At 55.9% G+C, this 22231-nt stretch overlaps 3 pseudogenes; all 3 read right to left on the reverse strand.

The window, feature by feature from the left end:
- Nucleotides 1–3158: 3158 nt before the first annotated feature.
- On the reverse strand, nucleotides 3159–3279 carry LOC138986964 (5S ribosomal RNA; annotated as a pseudogene).
- A 3369-nt stretch (nucleotides 3280–6648) lies between these two features.
- On the reverse strand, nucleotides 6649–6765 carry LOC138986967 (5S ribosomal RNA; annotated as a pseudogene).
- A 3340-nt stretch (nucleotides 6766–10105) lies between these two features.
- On the reverse strand, nucleotides 10106–10224 carry LOC138986972 (5S ribosomal RNA; annotated as a pseudogene).
- Nucleotides 10225–22231: the final 12007 nt, after the last annotated feature.

Raw genomic sequence — 22231 nt, forward strand, 5'->3', positions numbered from 1 at the left:
GCCGGGGCCGAGGGCTTCAGGACCCCCATTGACCGGGAGGCGCGTGCGTGCGCGCGCGCGGCGCGGGGCCTGGGGCTGGGCTGAGAGTGCGGAGGTCTCGGCGCCCTCCCACCGCGGCCCTCCAGACCCGGCCGCGCTCGCTGGGCGGGCCTCCCCCGATCCCATTCGCTGCTCAGGCCCGCGGCCCGGAGGTGTCGGTCTTGGCGCCCGCCGCCTCCCTCCCCCCCGCGGCCCAGGGGCCTCTGAACCTCCTGCGGGCCTAGGCGCAGCGAAGCTTGGCGCCCAACGCCCGGCACCTGTCCGGTGCCCAAACCCACCAGAAGCCAGGGGGCGCGGTCGGCGGGCGCCTCAGCCCCTCCCGCCGCTACGAGGCCCCCTTTTGCCCCCCACGCCAAGCCCTCGACCTTCCTGAGAGAGCAGGCAGGCCACAGGCAGGCACACAGACAGACACACAGACACACTCGCGCGCACCCCGCCAGGGAGACAGCTGGCCTGCGCAAGCTCCTCAGCCAGAGCCAGGCGCCTGGGGAGGCGGGGCCAGGCGAGCAGGCGGCGGCTGGCTGTCAGGAGATACAGAGGCAGAAATACATGAAGATTCGAGACAGACTCCAAGGCAGCAGAGAGATACACACACACACACACACACACACACACACACACACTTGAGTGTGGTCTTTGGAAATACTTGTGTTCGTAGTTGCTGGGTTGAGCCCAACTTTAATACAACCCATGGACTGCGGCCCATCAGGCTCCTCTGTCCGTGGCATTTCCCAGGCGAGGATACTGGGAGTGGGTTGCCATTTCCTTCTCGGCGGGATCTTCCCGACCCAGGGATCAAACCCCAGTCTCCTGCTGCGCGGATGCCTTGCCATCTGAACCAGGACATTGCTAATTCCTAGGCAAAATACAAAGAATAGAGCTCGTGTTCTACTAAATGGAAAGATGATTTCAAAAACAGAAGCTGTCCTTTGTTGGTATCTTTGAATCTTTATGTAGTTTTTTCGTGATTTTTTTTACTGTTAAGGCTAACTGAACAAGGCAGAGAGAAACCCCAGAATTGAAAAGCAATTGTGGTTTTTGAAAGAAAACATGTGCAGGTGAAGCTCTCTTCCTTTTTGAGAGATGGTTAAATGCAAAATCTTGATTCAACACATATGACTTTTTGCACTTTATTTCAAATCTCCATGACAAAACCCTAAAGGCGTCCAGGAAGAAAGGAGTAGAGGGGGCAGACACAAAAGCAACCTTTCCCCTTGGTGCCATCGCAACCAGCTGCTTAGTTCCTTCATCTCAGGACTATCATCTGGGCTTCTCTGGTTTGTCTGATTCTTGTTTGAGGACCGTTTCTCGTCACAAGGCTGTCAACAGTGGGGTGGGTGTGTGTGTGTGTGGGGGGGGAGGCCCTTCTTTCCATTCCACATGAGACCCAGTGGACAATCCAGGCCCTGCCCACTGCATTGAGTGTGCAGCAACAATATCAGCAGTAATGCCCGGTGAACAATCGTATTCCTGGAATCCACTCCGTTGGCTACTGACTGTGTGTGCTGGTGGTCTGGAACCTAGACCTGGAAGCTTTCTGGATGATTGCAAATGACACCAAAGTCTGAGGACGATGGAAGATCTTCACATTTCTGCAAGAGCCACACACCTCCAGAAGGAACCACAAGACTTGCCTGAAATGGTCAAGGTATAAGTATTGGACTCAACGTTGGAAGGTCTCCACCTTTGCTATGGAAGTCAAACGATCTTTCTTTGAAATGAAAATGGAGCCTACTGAACGTTCACATTCTTCTAGAGCATTTGAAAAGCCCTAACTTGTAGAAATCTGCTGTACGAGTTCCTTGAAAGCAAGACCCTCTATGTATGGATATGTCTTCATGCCTTAGATTGTGCCTCGAATATAGTGTACCCATCAACCCAGGAAAGGAAAGAATTGAATCGCCAAATATACAAAGAGATCAAAAGTGCCGAGCCAAGTGACCCCTTGAGGCTTCCAAGAGCTTTTCTGTCTTTCACACACTAAGTAAATACTGAGCACCTCGATGAGCTAGGAGGCATGTAATAAGTTTCAGGGAATAGAAGGCGGGAGAAGAAGACACAGAGTTCCTGCTTTCACTGAGGCGACTCTAATGATACATCACAGGCAGATCCTTTGAGAACCTATAGAGGGCCTCTTCCCTCACCACAAAACCTGGGTGTCAGGAAGGCTTTCCAGAGCACCATTTCGTTGAGGTCCATAGGTTGAACCTAGGTAAACCAGGGTTGAGATGCAGGAAGAATTTCAGGCAGGGAAAATAGCATCTTGGAAGGCTATGTGACCAGGAAACTTAGGACATTCAAGAAACGAAAAATGCCCTATGGGATGGAAGCCAAAGAGTGCAGAGGGCATTCCAGGCAAAAGACATCAGAGAAAGAGCGTGAGGAGCAAGCCTGAGGGAAGTGGTCGTATCTTCAATATGCTGGGAAAATCGAGAGCCGTTGGAGCAGGAGGTGACAGCATTGCATCTGCATTTCAAAAGGTCATCTTGCTCCACGTCACTAATGATTGGAGGCTCAACTCCAAACTCAGGAGGACCACTTCACATGAGTCGGCTGGGCCTCACTGCGATGTCTGTCAATAACCGATGCTGGAAGATGTGGAGCAAAGGAACTCTCCTCCACGGTGAGTAGGAATGGGCGTGGGTAGAGCGGTATGGAAAAAAGAATATGGAGGTTCCCGAAGGAACTAAAAGTGGAAGTAGCCTATGGTCCAGCAGTCCGACTCCCAGGCATAGATCCACCCACGGTATAAGTGAACAAGATAGATGCCCGTTTGGGCACATCTATCTGTCTGTCGTCTTGTGCGCACATGCGCATCTTGTGATCGCCTCGAGGCAGGGGGGGGGGGCGGGGCGGGGCTCTGGCTGGAGTCGGTGCAAGCCCGGGATTGCCTGAGGCAAGCCAAAGGAGCCCCAGGTGGAGGCAGGACTGCGGTCGTCGGGTGTCCTGGAAGCCCGAATGCGAATGCGGAGGGGGCTCGCGGGCTGCGGAGGCAACCCAGGTCTGCAGCGGGAGTCGGGGCCCGGCCACCCGCTCCCCCCGGCCCGGGAGGGGCTGGGGCTGCAGGGGATCAGAATCGGGGCGGCGGCGGGGCTAAGGACCTCTTCTGCTAGGCAAAAAGCCTCGAGCACCGGGGGATTCCCAGGTGGTCTCCCATCCAAGATACTAACCAGGCCCGACCCTGCTTAGCTTCCGAGATCAGGCGAGATCGGGCGCCTTCAGGCTGATCTGGCCTGAGGCGGTGGCGGTTGGCTCGGGCGCCCTAAGAGCCTTGCGCCGCCGCCCCTTTCGCTCTGCCCTGCAGGTCGGCCCCAGCGGGCGCACCTCTCGTCGCGGGGCATGCTGTATGAGCCGCCACGACCGCGACCGGACTCCAGCCTGCTGGCGCCCGGCCCCCCCCCCCCGAACACCGCCAACACCAGACCAGCAAGCGCCTGGCGGGCCGGGCCCGAGGGCTTCAGGACCCCCATTGACCGGGAGGCGTGCGTGCGTGCGCGTGCGCGCGGGGCCTGGGGGCTGGGCTGAGTGCGGAGGTCTCGGCGCCCTCCCACCGCGGCCCTCCAGACCGGCCCGCGCTCGCTGGCGGGCCTCCCCGATCCCATTCGCTGCTCAGGCCCGCGGCCCGGAGGTGTCGGTCTTGGCGCCCGCCGCCTCCCAACCCCGCGGCCCAGGGGCCTCTGAACCTCCTGCGGGCCTGGGCGCAGCGAAAGCTTGGCGCCCAACGCCCGGCACCTGTCCGGTGCCCAAACCCACCAGAAGCCAGGGGGGCGCGGTCGGCGGGCGCCTCAGCCCCTCCCCTTCGCACTACCGAGGCCCCCCCCTTTGCCCCCCACGCCAAGCCCTCGACCTTCCTGAGAGAGCAGGCAGGCCACAGGCAGGCACACAGACAGACACACAGACACTCGCGCGCACCCACCCGCCAGGGGAGACAGCTGGCCTGCGCAAGCTCCTCAGCCAGAGCCAGGCGCCTGGGAGAGGCGAGGGGGCCAGGCAGAGCAGGCGGCGGCTGGCTGTCAGGAGATACAGAGGCAGAAATACATGAAGATTCGAGACAGACTCCAAGGCGGCAGAGGAGACACACACACACACACACACACACACACACACACACACACACTTGAGTGTGGTCTTTGGAAATACTTGTGTTCGTAGTTGCTGGGTTGAGCCCAACTTTAATACAACCCATGGACTGCGGCCCATCAGGCTCCTCTGTCCGTGGCATTTCCCAGGCGAGGATACTGGGAGTGGGTTGCCATTTCCTTCTCGGCGGGATCTTCCCGACCCAGGGATCAAACCCCAGTCTCTCCTGTGCGGATGCCTTGCCATCTGAACCAGGACATTGCTAATTCCTAGGCAAAATACAAAGAATAGAGCTCGTGTTCTACTAAATGGAAAGATGATTTCAAAAACAGAAGCTGTCCTTTGTTGGTATCTTTGAATCTTTATGTAGTTTTCGTTGATTTTTACTGTTAAGGCTAACTGAACAAGGCAGAGAGAAACCCCAGAATTGAAAAGCAATTGTGGTTTTGAAAAAAAACATGTGCAGGTGAAGCTCTCTTCCTTTTTGAGAGATGGTTAAATGCAAAATCTTGATTCAACACATATGACTTTTGTGCACTTTATTTCAAATCTCATGACAAAACCCTAAAGCGTCCCAGGAAGAAAGGAGTAGAGGGCAGACACAAGAGCAACCTTTCCCCTTGGTGCCATCGCAACCAGCTGCTTAGTTCCTTCATCTCAGGACTATCATCTGGGCTTCTCTGGTTTGTCTGATTCTTGTTTGGGGACCGTTTCTCGTCACAAGGCTGTCAACAGTGGGGTGGGTGTGTGTGTGTGGGGGGGGAGGCCCTTCTTTCCATTCCACATGAGACCCAGTGGACAATCCAGGCCCTGCCCACTGCATTGAGTGTGCAGCAACAATATCAGCAGTAATGCCCGGTGAACAATGCGTATTCCTGGAATCCACTCCGTTGGCTACTGACTGTGTGTGCTGGTGGTCTGGAACCTAGACCTGGAAGCTTTCTGGATGATTGCAAATGACACCAAAGTCTGAGGACGATGGAAGATCTTCACATTTCTGCAAGAGCCACACACCTCCAGAAGGAACCACAAGACTTGCCTGAAATGGTCAAGGTATAAGTATTGGACTCAACGTTGGAAGGTCTCCACCTTTGCTATGGAAGTCAAACGATCTTTCTTTGAAATGAAAATGGAGCCTACTGAACGTTCACATTCTTCTAGAGCATTGAAAAGCCCTAACTTGTAGAAATCTGCTGTCGAGTTCCTTGAAAGCAAGACCCTCTATGTATGGATATGTCTTCATGCCTTAGATTGTGCCTCGAATATAGTGTACCCATCAACCCAGGAAAGGAAAGAATTGAATCGCCAAATATACAAAGAGATCAAAAGTGCCGAGCCAAGTGACCCCTTGAGGCTTCAAGAGCTTTTCTGTCTTTCACACACTAAGTAAATACTGAGCACCTCGATGAGCTAGGAGGCATGTAATAAGTTTCAGGAATAGAAGGCGGAGAGAAGAAGACACAGAGTTCCTGCTTTCACTGGGGCGACTCTAATGATACATCACAGGCAGATCCTTTGAGAACCTATAGAGGGCCTCTTCCCTCACCACAAAACCTGGGTGTCAGGAAGGCTTTCCAGAGCACCATTTCGTTGAGGTCCATAGGTTGAACCTAGGTAAACCAGGGTTGAGATGCAGGAAGAATTTCAGGCAGGGAAAATAGCATCTTGGAAGGCTATGTGACCAGGGAAACTTAGGACATTCAGAAACGAAAAATGCCCTATGGGATGGAAGCCAAAGAGTGCAGAGGGCATTCCAGGCAAAAGACATCAGAGAAGAGCGTGAGAGCAAGCCTGAAGGGAAGTGGTCGTATCTTCAATATGCTGGGAAAATACGAGAGCCGTTGGAGCAGGAGGTGACAGCATTGCATCTGCATTTCAAAAGGTCATCTTGCTCCACGTCACTAATGATTGGGAGGCTCAACTCCAAACTCCAGGAGGACCACTTCACATGAGTCGGCTGGGCCTCACTGCGATGTCTGTCAATAACCCGATGCTGGAAGATGTGGAGCAAAGGAACTCTCCTCCACGGTGAGTAGGAATGGGCGTGGGTAGAGCGGTATGGAAAAGAATATGGAGGTTCCCGAAGGAACTAAAAGTGGAAGTAGCCTATGGTCCAGCAGTCCGACTCCCAGGCATAGATCCACCCACGGTATAAGTGAACAAGATAGATGCCCCGTTTGGGCACATCTATCTGTCTGTCTGTGCGCACACATGCATCATCTGTGATCGCCTCGAGGCAGGGGGTGGGGGGCGGGGCGGGGCTCTGGCTGGAGTCGGTGCAAGCCCGGGATTGCCTGAGGCAAGCCAAAGGAGCCCCAGGTGGAGGCAGGACTGCCCGGTCGTCGGGTGTCCTGGAAGCCCGAATCTCTGCGAATGCGGGGGGGGGCTCGCGGGCTGCGGAGGCAACCCAGGTCTGCAGCGGGAGTCGGGGCCCGGCCACCCGCTCCCCGCGGCCCGGGAGGGCTGGGGCTGCGGGGGATCAGAATCGGGGGGCGCGGCGGGGCTAAGGACCTCTTCTGCTAGGCAAAAAGCCTCGAGCACCGGGATTCCCAGGTGGTCTCCCATCAAGATACTAACCAGGCCCGACCCTGCTTAGCTTCGAGATCAGGCGAGATCGGGCGCCTTCAGGCTGATCTGGCCTGAGGCGGTGGCGGTTGGCTCGGGCGCCCTAAGAGCCTTGCGCCGCCTCCCTTTCGCTCTGCCCTGCAGGTCGGGCCAGCGGGCGCACCTCTCGTCGCGAGGCATGCTGTATGAGCCGCCACGACCCGCGCCGGACTCCAGCCTGCTGGCGCGGCCCCCCCCCCCACCCCGAACACCGCCAACACCAGACCAGCAAGCGCCTGGCGGGCCGGGGCCGAGGGCTTCAGGACCCCCATTGACCGGGAGGCGTGCGTGCGTGCGTCGCGCGCGGGGCCTGGGGCTGGGCTGAGGTGCGGAGGTCTCGGCGCCCCCCCACCCGCGGCCCTCCAGACCGGCGCGCGCGCTGGGCGGGCCTCCCCGATCCCATTCGCTGCTCAGCCCCCGCGCCCCGGAGGTGTCGGTCTTGGCGCCCGCCGCCTCCCCCACCCCGCGGCCCAGGGGCCTCTGAACCTCCTGCGGGCCTAGGCGCAGCGAAACTTGGCGCCCAACGCCCGGCACCTGTCCGGTGCCCAAACCCACCAGAAGCCAGGGGGCGCGGTCGGCGGGCGCCTCAGCCCCTCCCCTTCGCACTACCGAGGCCCCCTTTGCCCCCGCCAAGCCCTCGACCTTCCTGAGAGAGCAGGCAGGCCACAGGCAGGCACACAGACAGACACACAGACACTCGCCGCACCCACGCCAAGGGAGACAGCTGGCCTGCGCAAGCTCCTCAGCCAGAGCCAGGCGCCTGGGGAGGCGGGGCCAGGCGAGCAGGCGGCGGCTGGCTGTCAGGAGATACAGAGGCAGAAATACATGAAGATTCGAGACAGACTCCAAGGCGGCAGAGGAGATACACACACACACACACACACACACACACACACACACACACACACTTGAGTGTGGTCTTTGAAATACTTGTGTTCGTAGTTGCTGGGTTGAGCCCAACTTTAATACAACCCATGGACTCTGCGGCCCATCAGGCTCCTCTGTCCGTGGCATTTCCCAGGCGAGGATACTGGGAGTGGGTTGCCATTTCCTTCTCGGCGGGATCTTCCCGACCCAGGATCAAACCCCAGTCTCCCTGCGCGGATGCCTTGCCATCTGAACCAGGACATTGCTAATTCCTAGGCAAAATACAAAGAATAGAGCTCGTGTTCTACTAAATGGAAAGATGATTTCAAAAACAGAAGCTGTCCTTTGTTGGTATCTTTGAATCTTTATGTAGTTTTTCGTTGATTTTTACTGTTAAGGCTAACTGAACAAGGCAGAAAACCCCAGAATTGAAAAGCAATTTGTGGTTTTGAAAGAAACATGTGCAGGTGAAGCTCTCTTCCTTTTTGAGAGATGGTTAAATGCAAAATCTTGATTCAACACATATGACTTTTGTGCACTTTATTTCAAATCTCATGACAAAACCCTAAGGCGTCCAGGAAGAAAGGAGTAGAGGGCAGACACAAGAGCAACCTTTCCCCTTGGTGCCATCTCAACCAGCTGCTTAGTTCCTTCATCTCAAGGACTATCATCTGGGCTTCTCTGGTTTGTCTGATTCTTGTTTGAGGACCGTTTCTCGTCACAAGGCTGTCAACAGTGGGGTGGGTGGTGTGTGTGTGTGGGGGGGGAGGCCCTTCTTTCCATTCCACATGAGACCCAGTGGACAATCCAGGCCCTGCCCACTGCATTGAGTGTGCAGCAACAATATCAGCAGTAATGCCGGTGAACAATCGTATTCCTGGAATCCCTCCGTTGGCTACTGACTGTGTGCTGGTGGTCTGGAACCTAGACCTGGAAGCTTTCTGGATGATTGCAAATGACACCAAAGTCTGAGGACGATGGAAGATCTTCACATTTCTGCAAGAGCCACACACCTCCAGAAGGAACCACAAGACTTGCCTGAAATGGTCAAGGTATAAGTATTGGACTCAACGTTGGAAGGTCTCCACCTTTGCTATGGAAGTCAAACGATCTTTCTTTGAAATGAAAATGGAGCCTACTGAACGTTCACATTCTTCTAGAGCATTTGAAAAGCCCTAACTTGTAGAAATCTGCTATGCGAGTTCCTTGAAAGCAAGACCCTCTATGTATGGATATGTCTTCATGCCTTAGATTGTGCCTCGAATATAGTGTACCCATCAACCCAGGAAAGGAAAAAATTGAATCGCCAAATATACAAAGAGATCAAAGTGCGAGCCAAGTGACCCCTTGAGGCTTCAAGAGCTTTTCTGTCTTTCACACACTAAGTAAATACTGAGCACCTCGATGAGCTAGGAGGCATGTAATAAGTTTCAGGGAATAGAAGGCGGGAGAGAAGAAGACACAGAGTTCCTGCTTTCACTGAGGCGACTCTAATGATACATCACAGGCAGATCCTTTGAGAACCTATAGAGGGCCTCTTCCCTCACCACAAAACCTGGGTGTCAGGAAGGCTTTCCAGAGGCACCATTTCGTTGAGGTCCATAGGTTGAACCTAGGTAAACCAGGGTTGAGATGCAGGAAGAATTTCAGGCAGGGAAAATAGCATCTTGGAAGGCTATGTGACCAGGGAAACTTAGGACATTCAAGAAACGAAAAATGCCCTATGGGATGGAAGCCAAAAGAGTGCAGAGGGCATTCCAGGCAAAGACATCAGAGAAGAGCGTGAGAGCAAGCCTGAAGGAAGTGGTCGTATCTTCAATATGCTGGGAAAATACGAGAGCCGTTGGAGCAGGAGGTGACAGCATTGCATCTGCATTTCAAAGGTCATCTTGCTCCACGTCACTAATGATTGGAGGCTCAACTCCAAACTCCAGGAGGACCACTTCACATGAGTCGGCTGGGCCTCACTGCGATGTCTGTCAATAACCCGATGCTGGGAAGATGTGGAGCAAAGGAACTCTCCTCCACGGTGAGTAGGAATAGGCGTGGGTAGAGCGGTATGGAAAAAGAATATGGAGGTTCCCGAAGGAACTAAAAGTGGAAGTAGCCTATGGTTCAGCAGTCCGACTCCCAGGCATAGATCCACCCACGGTATAAGTGAACAAGATAGATGCCCGTTTGGGCACATCTATCTGTGCGTCTTGTGTCGCACATGCGCATCTTGTGATCGCCCTCGAGCAGGGGGGTGGGGCGGGGCTGGGGCTCTGGCTGGAGTCGGTGCAAGCCCGGGATTGCCTGAGGCAAGCCAAAGGCCCCAGGTGGAGGCAGGACTGCGGTCGTCGGGTGTCCTGGAAGCCGAATCGAATGCGGAGGGGCTCGCGGGGGTGGAGGCAACCCAGGTCTGCAGCGGGAGTGGGGCCCGGCCACCCGCTCCCCCGGCCCGGGAGGGGCTGGGGCTGCAGGGGATCAGAATCGGGGCCGTGGCGGGGCTAAGGACCTCTTCTGGTAGGCAAAAAGCCTCGAGCACCGGGATTCCCAGGTGGTCTCCCATCCAAGATACTAACCAGGCCCGACCCTGCTTAGCTTCCGAGATCAGGCGAGATCGGGCGCCTTCAGGCTGATCTGGCCTGAGGCGGTGGCGGTTGGCTCGGGGCGCCCTAAGAGCCTTGCGCCGCCTCCCTTTCGCTCTGCCCTGCAGGTCGGGCCCAGGGCGCACCTCTCGTCGCGGGCATGCTGTATGAGCCGCCACGACCGCGGCGGACTCCAGCCTGCTGGCGCCCGCCCGCCCCCCCCCCGAACACCGCCAACACCAGACCAGCAAGCGCCTGGCGGGCCGGGGCCGAGGGCTTCAGGACCCCCATTGACCGGGAGGCGTGCGTGCGTGCGCGTGCGTGCGCGGGGCCTGGGGCTGGGCTGCTGAGAAGTGCGGAGGTCTCGGCGCCCTCCCCCCGCGGCCACTCCAGACCCCGGCGCTGGCTGGCGGGCCTCCCCGATCCCATTCGCTGCTCAGGCCCGCGCGGCCCGGAGGTGTCGGTCTTGGCGCCCGCCGCCTCCCAACCCCAGCGGCCCAGGGGCCTCTGAACCTCCTGCGGGCCTAGGCGCAGCGAGCAGCGCCCAACGCCCGGCACCTGTCGGTGCCCAAACCCACCAGAAGCCAGGGGCGCGGTCGGGCGGGCGCCTCAGCCCCTCCCCTTCGCACTACCAGGCCCCCCCTTTGCCCCACGCCAAGCCCTCGACCTTCCTGAGAGAGCAGGCAGGCCACAGGCAGGCACACAGACAGACACACAGACACCTGCGCACCCACGCCAGGGGAGACAGCTGGCCTGCGCAAGCTCCTCAGCCAGAGCCAGGCGCCTGGGAGGAGGCGGGGCCAGGCGAGCAGGCGGCGGCTGGCTGTCAGGAGATACAGAGGCAGAAATACATGAAGATTCGAGACAGACTCCAAGGCGGCAGAGGAGATACACACACACACACACACACACACACACACACACACACTTGAGTGTGGTCTTTGGAAATACTTGTGTTCGTAGTTGCTGGGTTGAGCCCAACTTTAATACAACCCATGGACTGCGGCCCATCAGGCTCCTCTGTCCGTGGCATTTCCCAGGCGAGGATACTGGGAGTGGGTTGCCATTTCCTTCTCGGCGGGATCTTCCCGACCCAGGGATCAAACCCCAGTCTCTCTTGTGCGGATGCCTTGCCATCTGAACCAGGACATTGCTAATTCCCTAGGCAAAATACAAAGAAATAGAGCTCGTGTTCTACTAAATGGAAAGATGATTTCAAAAACAGAAGCTGTCCTTTGTTGGTATCTTTGAATCTTTATGTAGTTTTTCGTTGATTTTTTTACTGTTAAGGCTAACTGAACAAGGCAAGAGAAACCCCAGAATTGAAAAGCAATTGTGGTTTTGAAAGAAACATGTGCAGGTGAAGCTCTCTTCCTTTTTGAGAGATGGTTAAATGCAAAATCTTGATTCAACACATATGACTTTTGTGCACTTTCTTTCAAATCTCATGACAAAACCCTAAGGCGTCCAGGAAGAAAGGAGTAGAGGGCAGACAAAAGAGCAACCTTTCCCCTTGGTGCCATCTCAACCAGCTGCTTAGTTCCTTCATCTCAGGACTATCATCTGGGCTTCTCTGGTTTGTCTGATTCTTGTTTGGGACCGTTTCTCGTCACAAGGCTGTCAACAGTGGGGGTGGGGGTGTGTGTGTGTGGGGGGAGCCCTTCTTTCCATTCCACAGAGACCCAGTGGACAATCCAGGCCCTGCCCACTGCATTGAGTGTGCAGCAACAATATCAGCAGTAATGCCGGTGAACAATGCGTATTCCTGGAATCCACTCCGTTGGCTACTGACTGTGTGTGTGGTGGTCTGGAACCTAGACCTGGAAGCTTTCTGGATGATTGCAAATGACACCAAAGTCTGAGGACGATGGAAGATCTTCACATTTCTGCAAGAGCCACACACCTCCAGAAGGAACCACAAGACTTGCCTGAAATGGTCAAGGTATAAGTCTTGGACTCAACGTTGGAAGGTCTCCACCTTTGCTATGGAAGTCAAACGATCTTTCTTTGAAATGAAAATGGAGCATACTGAACGTTCACATGCTTCTAGAGCATTTGAAAAGCCCTAACTTGTAGAAATCTGCTACACGAGTTCCTTGAAAGCAAGAACCTCTATGTATGGATATGTCTTCATGCCTTAGATTGTGCCTCGAATATAGTGTACACATCAACCCAGGAAAGAAAAGAATTGAATCGCCAAATATACAAAGAGATCAAAGTGCCGAGCCAAGTGACCCCTTGAGGCTTCAAGAGCTTTTCTGTCTTTCACACACTAAGTAAATACTGAGCACCTCGATGAGCTAGGAGGCATGTAATAAGTTTCAGGAATAGAAGGCGGAGAGAAGAAGACACAGAGTTCCTGCTTTCACTGAGGCGACTCTAATGATACATCACAGGCAGATCCTTTGAGAACCTATAGAGGGGCCTCTTCCCTCACCACAAAACCTGGGTGTCAGGAAGGCTTTCCAGAGCACCATTTCGTTGAGGTCCATAGGTTGAACCTAGGTAAACCAGGGTTGAGATGCAGGAAGAATTTCAGGCAGGGAAAATAGCATCTTGGAAGGCTATGTGACCAGGAAACTTAGGACATTCAAGAAACGAAAAATGCCCTATGGGATGGAAGCCAAAAGAGTGCAGAGGGCATTCCAGGCAAAAGACATCAGAGAAGAAGCGTGAGAGCAAGCCTGAAGGGAAGTGGTCGTATCTTCAATATGCTGGGAAAATACGAGAGCCGTTGGAGCAGGAGGTGACAGCATTGCATCTGCATTTTCAAAAGGTCATCTTGCTCCACATCACTAATGATTGGGAGGCTCAACTCCAAACTCAGGAGGACCACTTCACATGAGTCGATTGGGCCTCACTGCGATGTCTGTCAATAACCAGTGCTGGGAAGATGTGGAGCAAAGGAACTCTCCTCCACGGTGAGTAGGAATGGGCGTGGGTAGAGCGGTATGGAAAAGAATATGGAGGTTCCCGAAGGAACTAAAAGTGGAAGTAGCGTATGGTTCAGCAGTCCGACTCCCAGGCATGGACACACCCACGGTATAAGTGAACAAGATAGATGCCCGTTTGGGCACATCTATCTGCGTGCGTGCGTCTTGCACATGCGCATCTTGTGATAGCCTGCGAGGCAGGGGTGGGGCGGGGCTGGGGCTCTGGCTGGAGTCGTGCAAGCCCGGGATTGCCTGAGGCAAGCCAAAGGAGCCCCAGATGGAGGCAGGACTGCCGGTCGTCGGGTGTCCTGGAAGCCGAATCTGCGAATGCGGAGGGGCTCGCGGGCATGCGGAGGCACCCAGGTCTGCAGCGGGAGTCGGGGCCCGACCCACCCGCTCCCGCGGCCCGGGAGGGCTGGGGCTGGGGGGCTGGGGGGATCAGAATCGGGGCTTGCGGCGGGGCTAAAGGACCTCTTCTGGTAGGCAAAAAGCCTCGAGCACCGGGATTCCCAGGTGGTCTCCCATCCAAGATCCTAACCAGGCCCGACCCTGCTTAGCTTCGAGATCAGGCGAGATCGGGCGCCTTCAGGCTGATCTGGCCTGAGACGGTGGCGGTTGGCTCGGGGCGCCCTAAGAGCCTTGCGCCGCCTCCCTTTCGCTCTGCCCTGCAGGTCGGACCCAGCGGGCGCGCCTCTCGTCGCGGGCGTGCTGTATGAGCCGCCACGACCCGCGACCGGACTCCAGCCTGCTGGCGCCGGCCCGCCCCGAACACCGCCAACACCAGACCAGCAAGCGCCTGGCGGGCCCGGGGGCCGAGGGGCTTCCAGGACCCCCCATTGACCGGGAGGGCGTGCGTGCGTGCGTGCGCGCGGGGCCTGGGGGCTGGGCTGAGAGTGCGGAGGTCTCGGCGCCCTCCCACCCGCGGCCACTCCAGACCCGGCGCGCTGGCTGCTGGGCGGGGCCTCCCGGATCCCATTCGCTGCTCAGGCCCGCGCGGCCCCAGAGTGTCGGTCTTGGCGCCCGCCGCCTCCCAACCCCAGCGGCCCAGGGGCCTCTGAACCTCCCTGCGGGCCTGGCGCGCGCGCAGCGCCCAACGCCCGGCACCTGTCCGGTGCCCAAACCCAGCAGAAGCCAGGGGGGCGCGGTCGGCGGGCGCCTCAGCCCCTCCCCCGCACTACGAGGCCCCCTTTGCCCCCGCCAAGCCCTCGACCTTCCTGAGAGAGCAGGCAGGCCACAGGCAGGCACACAGACAGACACACAGACAGACGCGCGCGCACACCGCGCCAAGGGAGACAGCTGGCCTCGCAAGCTCCTCAGCCAGAGCCCAGGCGCCTGGGAGAGGCGGGGCCAGGCAGCAGGCGGCGGCTGGCTGTCAGGAGATACAGAGGCAGAAATACATGAAGATTCGAGACAGACTCCAAGGCGGCAGAGGAGATACACACACACACACACACACACACACACACACACACACACACTTGAGTGTGGTCTTTGAAAAATACTTGTGTTCGTAGTTGCTGGGTTGAGCCCAACTTTAATACAACCCATGGACTGCGGCCCATCAGGCTCCTCTGTCCGTGGCATTTCCCAGGCGAGGATACTGGGAGTGGGTTGCCATTTCCTTCTCGGCGGGATCTTCCCGACCCAGGATCAAACCCCAGTCTCCTGCTTGTGCGGATGCCTTGCCATCTGAACCAGGACATTGCTAATTCCCTAGGCAAAATACAAAGAATAGAGCTCGTGTTCTACTAAATGGAAAGATGATTTCAAAAACAGAAGCTGTCCTTTGTTGGTATCTTTGAATCTTTATGTAGTTTTCGTTGATTTTTACTGTTAAGGCTAACTGAACAAGGCAAGAGAGAAACCCCAGAATTGAAAAGCAATTGACGGTTTTGAAAGAAACATGTGCAGGTGAAGCTCTCTTCCTTTTTGAGAGATGGTTAAATGCAAAATCTTGATTCAACACATATGACTTTTGTGCACTTTCTTTCAAATCTCATGACAAAACCCCTAAGGCGTCCAGGAAGAAAGGAGTAGAGGGCAGACAAAAAGCAACCTTTTTCCCCTTGGTGCCATCTCAACCAGCTGCTTAGTTCCTTCATCTCAGGACTATCATCTGGGCTTCTCTGGTTTGTCTGATTCTTGTTTCGGGGACCGTTTCTCGTCACAAGGCTGTCAACAGTGGGGGTGGGGTGTGTGTGTGTGGGGGGAGCCCTTCTTTCCATTCCACATGAGACCCAGTGGACAATCCAGGCCCTGCCCACTGCATTGAGTGTGCAGCAACAATATCAGCAGTAATGCCGGTGAACAAGCGTATTCCTGGAATCCGCTCCGTTGGCTACTGACTGTGTGTGGTGGTGGTCTGGAACCTAGACCTGGAAGCTTTCTGGATGATTGCAAATGACACCAAAGTCTGAGGACGATGGAAGATCTTCACATTTCTGCAAGAGCCACACACCTCCAGAAGGAACCACAAGACTTGCCTGAAATGGTCAAGGTATAAGTCTTGGACTCAACGTTGGAAGGTCTCCACCTTTGCTATGGAAGTCAAGCGATCTTTCTTTGAAATGAAAATGGAGCATACTGAACGTTCACATGCTTCTAGAGCATTTGAAAAGCCCTAACTTGTAGAAATCTGCTGTACGAGTTCCTTGAAAGCAAGAACCTCTATGTATGGATATGTCTTCATGCCTTAGATTGTGCCTCGAATATAGTGTACACATCAACCCAGGAAAGGAAAGAATTGACTCGCCAAATATACAAGAGATCAAAGTGCGAGCCAAGTGACCCCTTGAGGCTTCAAGAGCTTTTCTGTCTTTCACACACTAAGTAAATACTGAGCACCTCGATGAGCTAGGAGGCATGTAATAAGTTTCAGGGAATAGAAGGCGGAGAGAAGAAGACACAGAGTTCCTGCTTTCACTGAGGCGACTCTAATGATACATCACAGGCAGATCCTTTGAGAACCTATAGGGGCCTCTTCCCTCACCACAAAACCTGGGTGTCAGGGAAGGCTTTCCAGAGCACCATTTCGTTGAGGTCCATAGGTTGAACCTAGGTAAACCAGGGTTGAGATGCAGGAAGAATTTCAGGCAGGAAAATAGCATCTTGGAAGGCTATGTGACCAGGAAACTTAGGACATTCAAGAAACGAAAAATGCCCTATGGGATGGAAGCCAAAAAGTGCAGAGGGCATTCCAGGCAAAGACATCAGAGAAGAGCGTGAGGAGCAAGCCTGAAGGGAAGTGGTCGTATCTTCAATATGCTGGGAAAATACGAGAGCCGTTGGAGCAGGAGGTGACAGCATTGCATCTGCATTTCAAAAGGTCATCTTGCTCCACATCACTAATGATTGGAGGCTCAACTCAAACTCAGGAGGACCACTTCACATGAGTCGATTGGGCCTCACTGCAATGTCTGTCAATAACCAGTGCTGGAAGATGTGGAGCAAAGGAACTCTCCTCCACGGTGAGTAGGAATGGGCGTGGGTAGAGCGGTATGGAAAAAGAATATGGAGGTTCCCGAAGGAACTAAAAGTGGAAGTAGCGTATGGTTCAGCAGTCCGACTCCCAGGCATGGACACACCCACGGTATAAGTGAACAAGATAGATGCCCGTTTGGGCACATCTATCTGTGCGTGCGTCTTGCATCATGCGCATCTTGTGATAGCCTGCGAGGCAGGGGTGGGGCGGGGCTGGGGCTCTGGCTGGAGTCCGTGCAAGCCCGGGATTGCCTGAGGCAAGCCAAAGGAGCCCCAGATGGAGGCAGGACTGCGGTCGTCGGGTGTCCTGGAAGCCGAATCTGCGAATCTGCGGAGGGGCTCGCGGGGCATGCGGAGGCAACCCAGGTCTGCAGCGGGAGTCGGGGCCCGGCCAGCCGCTCCCGCGGCCCGGGAGGGGCTGGGGCTGCGGGGGGGATCAGAATCGGGATGCGCGGCGGGGCTAAGGACCTCTTCTGGTAGGCAAAAAGCCTCGAGCACCGGGATTCCCAGGTGGTCTCCCATCCAAGATCCTAACCAGGCCCGACCCTGCTTAGCTTCGAGATCAGGCGAGATCGGGCGCCTTCAGGCTGATCTGGCCTGAGACGGTGGCGGTTGGCTCGGGCGCCCTAAGAGCCTTGCGCCGCCTCCCTTTTCGCTCTGCCCTGCAGGTCGGGCCAGCGGGGCGCACCTCTCGTCGGGGCGTGCTGTATGAGCCGCCACGACCGCGGCGGACTCCAGCCTGCTGGCGCCGGCCCGCCCCCCGAACACCGCCAACACCAGACCAGCAAGCGCCTGGCGGGCCGGGCCCGAGGGCTTCAGGACCCCCATTGACCGGGAGGCGTGCGTGCGTGCGTGCGTCTGTGGCGCGGGGCCTGGGGGCTGGGCTGAGGGTGCGGAGGTCTCGGCGCCCTCCCCACCCGCGGCAACTCCAGACCCGGCCGCGCTGGCTGGCGGGGCCTCCCGGATCCCATTCGCTGCTCAGGCCCGCGCGGCCCCAGATGTGTCGGTCTTGGCGCCCGCCGCCTCCCAACCCCAGCGGCCCAGGGGCCTCTGAACCTCCTGCGGGCCTAGGCGCGCAGCGAGCAGCGCCCAACTTGCCCGGCACCTGTCCGGTGCCCAAACCCAGCAGAAGCCAGGGGGCGCGGTCGGCGGGCGCCTCAGCCCCTCCCCTTCGCACTACCGAGGCCCCCTTTGCCCCCCGCCAAGCCCTCGACCTTCCTGAGAGGCAGGCAGGCCACAGGCAGGCACACAGACAGACACACAGACACACCGCGCACGCACCCACGCCAAGGGAGACAGCTGGCCTCGCAAGCTCCTCAGCCAGAGCCAGGCGCCTGGGGGAGGCGGGGCCAGGCGAGCAGGCGGCGGCTGGCTGTCAGGAGATACAGAGGCAGAAATACATGAAGATTCGAGACAGACTCCAAGGCGGCAGAGAGATACAGACACACACACACACACACACACACACACACACACACACTTGAGTGTGGTCTTTGGAAATACTTGTGTTCGTAGTTGCTGGGTTGAGCCCAACTTTAATACAACCCATGGACTGCGGCCCATCAGGCTCCTCTGTCCGTGGCATTTCCCAGGCGAGGATACTGGGAGTGGGTTGCCATTTCCTTCTCGGCGGGATCTTCCCGACCCAGGGATCAAACCCCAGTCTCCTGCGCGCGGATGCCTTGCCATCTGAACCAGGACATTGCTAATTCCTAGGCAAAATACAAAGAATAGAGCTCGTGTTCTACTAAATGGAAAGATGATTTCAAAAACAGAAGCTGTCCTTTGTTGGTATCTTTGAATCTTTATGTAGTTTTTCGTTGATTTTTTTACTGTTAAGGCTAACTGAACAAGGCAAGAGAAACCCCAGAATTGAAAAGCAATGGACGGTTTTGAAAGAAACATGTGCAGGTGAAGCTCTCTTCCTTTTTGAGAGATGGTTAAATGCAAAATCTTGATTCAACACATATGACTTTTGTGCACTTTCTTTCAAATCTCCATGACAAAACCCTAAGGCGTCCAGGAAGAAAGGAGTAGAGGGCAGACAAAAAAGCAACCTTTCCCCTTGGTGCCATCTCAACCAGCTGCTTAGTTCCTTCATCTCAGGACTATCATCTGGGCTTCTCTGGTTTGTCTGATTCTTGTTTGGGGACCGTTTCTCGTCACAAGGCTGTCAACAGTGGGGTGGGGGTGTGTGTGTGTGTGTGTGGGAGCCCTTCTTTCCATTCCACATGAGACCCAGTGGACAATCCAGGCCCTGCCCACTGCATTGAGTGTGCAGCAACAATATCAGCAGTAATGCCCGGTGAACAACGCGTATTCCTGGAATCCCTCCGTTGGCTACTGACTGTGTGTGGTGGTGGTCTGGAACCTAGACCTGGAAGCTTTCTGGATGATTGCAAATGACACCAAAGTCTGAGGACGATGGAAGATCTTCACATTTCTGCAAGAGCCACACACCTCCAGAAGGAACCACAAGACTTGCCTGAAATGGTCAAGGTATAAGTCTTGGACTCAACGTTGGAAGGTCTCCACCTTTGCTATGGAAGTCAAACGATCTTTCTTTGAAATGAAAATGGAGCATACTGAACGTTCACATGCTTCTAGAGCATTTGAAAAGCCCTAACTTGTAGAAATCTGCTATGTACGAGTTCCTTGAAAGCAAGAACCTCTATGTATGGATATGTCTTCATGCCTTAGATTGTGCCTCGAATATAGTGTACACATCAACCCAGGAAAGGAAAGAATTGACTCGCCAAATATACAAAGAGATCAAAGTGCCGAGCCAAGTGACCCCTTGAGGCTTCCAAGAGCTTTTCTGTCTTTCACACACTAAGTAAATACTGAGCACCCTCGATGAGCTAGGAGGCATGTAATAAGTTTCAGGGAATAGAAAGGCGGAGAGAAGAAGACACAGAGTTCCTGCTTTCACTGAGGCGACTCTAATGATACATCACAGGCAGATCCTTTGAGAACCTATAGAGGGCCTCTTCCCTCACCACAAAACCTGGGTGTCAGGGAAGGCTTTCCAGAGGCACCATTTCGTTGAGGTCCATAGGTTGAACCTAGGTAAACCAGGGTTGAGATGCAGGAAGAATTTCAGGCAGGGAAAATAGCATCTTGGAAGGCTATGTGACCAGGAAACTTAGGACATTCAGAAACGAAAAATGCCCTATGGGATGGAAGCCAAAGAGTGCAGAGGGCATTCCAGGCAAAAGACATCAGAGAAGAGCGTGAGGAGCAAGCCTGAAGGGAAGTGGTCGTATCTTCAATATGCTGGGAAAAAACGAGAGCCGTTGGAGCAGGAGGTGACAGCATTGCATCTGCATTTCAAAAGGTCATCTTGCTCCACATCACTAATGATTGGAGGCTCAACTCAAACTCAGGAGGACCACTTCACATGAGTCGATTGGGCCTCACTGCAATGTCTGTCAATAACCAGTGCTGGGAAGATGTGGAGCAAAGGAACTCTCCTCCACGGTGAGTAGGAATGGGCGTGGGTAGAGCGGTATGGAAAAAGAATATGGAGGTTCCCGAAGGAACTAAAAGTGGAAGTAGCGTATGGTTCAGCAGTCCGACTCCCAGGCATGGACACACCCACGGTATAAGTGAACAAGATAGATGCCCGTTTGGGCACATCTATCTGTCTGTCGTGCGCGTCTTGCGCACATGCGCATCTTGTGATAGCCCTGCGAGGCAGGGGTGGGGGGGGGGCTGGGGCTCTGGCTGGAGTCCGTGCAAGCCCGGGATTGCCTGAGGCAAGCCAAAGGAGCCCCAGATGGAGGCAGGACTGCCGGTCGTCGGGTGTCCTGGAAGCCCGAATGCGAATCGCGGGGGCTCGCGGCCGCGCGGAGAGGCACCCAGGTCTGCAGCGGGAGTCGGGGCCCCCAGCCAGCCGCTCCCGCGGCCGGGAGGGGCTGGGGCTGGGGCTGGGGGGGGGATCAGAATCGGGGGCGCGGCGGGGCTAAGGACCTCTTCTGGTAGGCAAAAAGCCTCGAGCACCGGGATTCCCAGGTGGTCTCCCATCCAAGATCCTAACCAGGCCCGACCCTGCTTAGCTTCGAGATCAGGCGAGATCGGGCGCCTTCAGGCTGATCTGGCCTGAGACAGTGGCGGTTGGGCTCGGGCGCCCTAAGAGCCTTGCGCCGCCTCCCTTTCGCTCTGCCCTGCAGGTCGGGCCAGCGGGCGCACCTCTCGTCGTCGGGCGTGCTGCTGTATGAGCCGCCACGACCCGCGACCGGACTCCAGCCTGCTGGCGCCGGCCCGCCCCGAACACCGCCAACACCAGACCAGCAAGCGCCTGGCGGGCCGGGGCCCGAGGGCTTCAGGACCCCCATTGACCGGGAGGGCGTGCGTGCGTGCGTGCGCGCGGGGCCTGGGGGCTGGGCTGAGGGGTGCGGAGGTCTCGGCGCCCTCCCACCCGCGGCAACTCCAGACCCGGCCGCGCTGGCTGGCGGGCCTCCCGGATCCCATTCGCTGCTCAGGCCCGCGCGGCCCCAGATGTGTCGGTCTTGGCGCCCGCCGCCTCCCAACCCCAGCGGCCCAGGGGCCTCTGAACCTCCCTGCGGGCCTAGCGCGCAGCGAGCAGCGCCCAACTTGCCCGGCACCTGTCCGGTGCCCAAACCCAGCAGAAGCCAGGGGCGCGGTCGGCGGGCGCCTCAGCCCCCCCCGCCGCACTACCGAGGCCCCCTTTTGCCCCACGCCAAGCCCTCGACCTTCCTGAGAGAGCAGGCAGGCCACAGGCAGGCACACAGACAGACACACAGACACACCGCGCGCACCCCGCCAAGGGAGACAGCTGGCCTGCGCAAGCTCCTCAGCCAGAGCCAGGCGCCTGGGGAGGCGGGGCCAGGCAAGCAGGCGGCGGCTGGCTGTCAGGAGATACAGAGGCAGAAATACATGAAGATTCGAGACAGACTCCAAGGCGGCAGAGGAGATACAGACACACACACACACACACACACACACACACACACACACACTTGAGTGTGGTCTTTGGAAATACTTGTGTTCGTAGTTGCTGGGTTGAGCCCAACTTTAATACAACCCATGGACTGCGGCCCATCAGGCTCCTCTGTCCGTGGCATTTCCCAGGCGAGGATACTGGGAGTGGGTTGCCATTTCCTTCTCGGCGGGATCTTCCCGACCCAGGGATCAAACCCCAGTCTCCCCTGCGCGGATGCCTTGCCATCTGAACCAGGACATTGCTAATTCCTAGGCAAAATACAAAGAATAGAGCTCGTGTTCTACTAAATGGAAAGATGATTTCAAAAACAGAAGCTGTCCTTTGTTGGTATCTTTGAATCTTTATGTAGTTTTTCGTTGATTTTTTACTGTTAAGGCTAACTGAACAAGGCAGAGAGAAACCCCAGAATTGAAAAGCAATGGACGGTTTTTGAAAGAAACATGTGCAGGTGAAGCTCTCTTCCTTTTTTGAGAGATGGTTAAATGCAAAATCTTGATTCAACACATATGACTTTTGTGCACTTTCTTTCAAATCTCCATGACAAAACCCTAAGGTGTCCAGGAAGAAAGGAGTAGAGGGCAGACAAAAGAGCAACCTTTCCCCTTGGTGCCATCTCAACCAGCTGCTTAGTTCCTTCATCTCAGGACTATCATCTGGGCTTCTCTGGTTTGTCTGATTCTTGTTTGAGGACC

The sequence above is a fragment of the Bos mutus genome, unplaced genomic scaffold, assembly GCF_027580195.1.
Source record: "Bos mutus isolate GX-2022 unplaced genomic scaffold, NWIPB_WYAK_1.1 CTG321, whole genome shotgun sequence".
Lineage (NCBI taxonomy): Eukaryota > Metazoa > Chordata > Mammalia > Artiodactyla > Bovidae > Bos > Bos mutus.